Source organism: Elephantulus edwardii, unplaced genomic scaffold, assembly GCF_000299155.1.
Source record: "Elephantulus edwardii isolate Elephantulus edwardi_28Jun2011 unplaced genomic scaffold, EleEdw1.0 scaffold00203, whole genome shotgun sequence".
Classification (NCBI taxonomy): domain Eukaryota; kingdom Metazoa; phylum Chordata; class Mammalia; order Macroscelidea; family Macroscelididae; genus Elephantulus; species Elephantulus edwardii.
The window spans coordinates 589463-593467 of NW_006399953.1; the positions used below are offsets into that span (position 1 = coordinate 589463).

General features: G+C 40.9%; 2 pseudogenes; one reads left to right on the plus strand and one right to left on the minus strand.

Moving 5' to 3' along the window:
- Window positions 1–682: 682 nt before the first annotated feature.
- On the minus strand, window positions 683–1321 carry LOC102866541 (annotated as a pseudogene).
- A 923-nt stretch (window positions 1322–2244) lies between these two features.
- On the plus strand, window positions 2245–3496 carry LOC102860445 (annotated as a pseudogene).
- Window positions 3497–4005: the final 509 nt, after the last annotated feature.

The following is a 4005-nucleotide window of genomic DNA, read 5'->3' on the forward strand; positions in this document are numbered from 1 at the left end:
CCTCAGTTGCTGACTGTTGGTTTCCTTTCTGGAGGACTCTTCTTAATATTTTTGGTAGGTCAGGTCTGGTAGTTAGAAATTCCCTTAATTCCTGTTTATCTGGGAATATCTTAACTTCACCCTCAATTTTGAATGACAGTCTTGCTGGGTATAGTATCCTTGGCTGATAGTTAAATTCTTCCAAGATTCTGTATATGTCACCCTATTCCCTTCTTGCTTGCATAGTTTTAGAAGAGAAATCAGCACTTATTCTTACTGGGATACCTTTGTATTTGATATTTTGCTTTTTTTGAGCTGCTTTCAAAATTCTTTATTTTTGGTTTTGGAAAGCTTAATTATCATATGTCTTGGTGTTTTTCTCTTAGGATTGAACCAAGATGGGGTTCGTTGAGCTTCTTCAATTAAAATGTTGTCTTTCATGATATCTGGGAAGTTTTCTGCCATTATTTCTTCAATAATTTTTTCTGGACTTCCACTCATTCCTTCTGGAATTCCCATTATGCGTATATTGTTTCTCTTGATGGTGTCCTGCAAAACCATTATTTCCTGTTCAGCTTTCTTTGTTTTTTTCCAAATATTCTTCGAAACGTGTAACCTCAATTTTGCCTTCTATTTCACTAACTCTTTCTTTCCATTGCCTCGACTCTACTTGCATGTTCTTCTATAGTGTTGTTTATTTCTGTTATTTTATCATAAAGCTCTGGAATTTCTGTTTCTTATGTAAGATTTCTACCTCTTTAATGAATTTTTCATTTTGTTCTTGTATTGTTTTCCTGAATTTTTCTAAAAAGTTTCCCGTGTTTTCCTTTATTTCGTTGAGAAAACTTGGTAATAGTTTTTTGACGTCTTTGTCAGGAATTTCATAGTGACATATGCCCGAAACATTAGACTTGTTTTTCACTGGAGAATAAACAGAAAACATCCACTGTCCTGATGATTCCCAAACCTCCATATCTTTTATAGTTCCTTCTAGAAGTTTCTTTTCATCTTTCTGCTCATCAGAGTTAAGTGAAGTAAGCGAGCTCTGAGATAATCGCAACTCTCCACTGCTGCTAGATGAAGTTCTAGAACCAAGAGTGCTGCCTGATGGATTCACTTGATCTCTGCTGCCCCCTAATGGCGAAGACTTGGAGAAACTGGGTGGCTGGATCACACTAGAGGATCTCTGATTACCGTCATTCCACCACCGTTTGGTACTACCTGAGGCCTGCTGCTGAGGTTGCTTCCGCGCCCCGCCTGCACTCCCGGCAGGAGGATGCTCATTCCAGCACCGATCTCCAAAGCGGCACCGGCCTTGAAGGAAGAACTGACAAATGGCCATGGTGACGACTCGCCACAGAGCGATTTTCACACGCTGAACAACGGTCTCAAATTTTATTAATTTTAATGAACATTTAATGAGATTTTGGGTTTCCATTCATTCATTGTTGCACTATTTTCTCTACCCCCCCCAGTTCATTCCTCTTTTTTTCCCCCCTTGAAAGTCTGTTTTAATTGTCCCATTGCCACAGTGCTTGTCAAAGCCAGTTCTGATTAATCTCCTTTGACAGTGTGTCCTTTGCCGTTCCCTATCACTCCTCCCTGAGAGAGACTTCACCCTGATTCATAAGGAAAAAGGGATGGCGTATTCTCTTAGCTACTTCCTGCTGAAAAGGGACACTGTAGGTTTCAGGGTGAAGATCTTCTCTCACTACTCTAAAGGGCCCCTTTGGCAATAGGAAACACGTAGACTATTATGGAGACTGATTTTGGAATTTAGATGCACTGTTATTAATTGTGCTTAGCCATATCCTTGAAGATGTATCATGGAACTGTTGCAGCCTAGAAGACACAAATTTAACTAACAAGTTAGGAGTAACAATTTTCATTGCTCACTTCATAATCCCTGTTGTTGTTGCTGTTATTATTACGTGTGTGTGTGTGTGTGTGTGTGTGTGTGTGTGTGTGTGTGTACTGTTGAATCAGATCTGACTGGCACAGGAGACTGCCCTTCCTTCTTCTCCAGTGGAGCATCGGATGGATTATTATTGTTAAAATAAATTATCTAGGATTAATTTACTAGCAGCTTAATGTTCATTTCCAAACTTATTATCAGTATCTTAAGAAAGAATATTCAGGGGTTCGGCCGTCCTCCGTTCCCACCCCGCCCGAGCTCCTCCGCCTTTTTCTTCCCTGAGTGCTGGTCAGGTGTGAAATTCGGGTACCGCGCGAGTCAGCTTGAGGCCAGACCTATATCCTGTCAGGATGGAGTTTGTGAAGTACTTGGGGCACCCTGAGGAGTTTTACAATCTGCTGCGTTTTCAGATGGGGGCAGCCGGAAGGTGATGCCGAAGATGGACCAGGACTCGCTGAGCAACAGCTTGAAAACCTGCTACAAGTATCTGAATCAGACCAGCCGAAGTTTCGCAGCTGTTATCCATGGACTGGATGGGGAAATGCACCATGCAGTATTCATATTTTATTTGGTTCTTAGAGCTCTGGACACTGTTGAAGATGATATGACCATAAGTATAGAAAAAAAGATCCCCATGCTACACAACTTTCACTCTTACCTTTATGAACCAGACTGGCGGTTCATGGAGAGCAAGGAGAAGGATGGACAAGTGTTAGAGGATTTTCCAACGATACCCCTTGAGTTTAGAAATCTAGCTGAAAAATATCAAACTGTGATTGTTGATATTTGCCGGAAGATGGGATACGGAATGGCAGAGTTTTTGGATAAGCATGTGACCTCTGAGCAAGAATGGGACAAGTACTGTCACTATGTTGCTGGATTGGTGGGAATTGGCCTTTCCCATCTGTTTTCAGCTTCACAGTTAGAAGACCCTGAAGTTGGTGAAGATACAAAGCTTGCCAACTCTATGGGCCTATTTCTGCAGAAAACAAACATCATTCGTGATTATCTGGAAGATCAGCGAGAAGGAAGAGAGTTTTGGCCTCAGGAGGTTTGGAGTAAATACGTTAAGAAGCTGGGTGATTTTGCCAAACCAGAGAATATTGACTTGGCTATCCAGTGCCTGAATGAACTTATAACCAATGCATTACACCACATGCCAGATGTCATCACCTACCTTTCAAGGCTTAAGAACCAAAGTATATTTAAATTCTGTGCTATTCCACAGGTAATGGCCATTGCTACCTTGGCTGCTTGTTATAATAATCAGCAGGTATTCAAAGGTGTCGTGAGGATTCGAAAAGGGCAAGCCATGACACTAATGATGGATGCTACCAATATGTCAGCTGTCAAGGCTATCATCTACCAGTATATGGAGGAGATATATCAAAGAATCCCCAACTCAGACCCATCTTCTAGTAGAACAAGACAGATCATCTCCACCATCAGGACACAGAACCTTCCCAATGTCAGCTGATCTCCCGAAGCCACTACTCTCCCATTTATCTGTCCTTTGCCATGCTCTTGGCTGCCCTAAGCTGGCAGTACCTGAGCACCCTGTCCCAGGTAATGGAAGACTATGTGCAGACAGGAGAGCATTAACCTGGAATTTGGAAGCTAAAGTCCACGGTGAAATGGATTTAACCTTTTCTTCAAGTATGGATATTGACTTCTGTTTTCCCCTAATGTTTTAATCCCTAAAAAACTGTGGCTTTGACCTTTCTCAACAGAAATGCTATTGAGAAGAATGTAAAGATGAAAGGGAAGGATTCATTACCCTCAGCAACTTAGTACTTCTGGGCAGTGGTTATCTTTGCTGAGAGAAAACATTCATTGCCACAGTTTAGTTAAATGGTTGCAATGGGACTGTCAGATTTTCTGTAGTGTGAATGATAATTAAAAATATTTAATTTGAAACAAAAAAGAATATTCAGTATCTATTAATAAATATTATTACTATTAATAAGAGCTCTGATGATCTAAAAAATTGTTGTAAGAAGTGGCACTCCAACTGCAAGGCAGGCAGTTTGAATCCACTAGCTGTAACTGCTTGGCTAAAATGGGTAATATCCTCCCTAGCAATTTCAAAGCCTCTGAAAACCTGTTGGAAG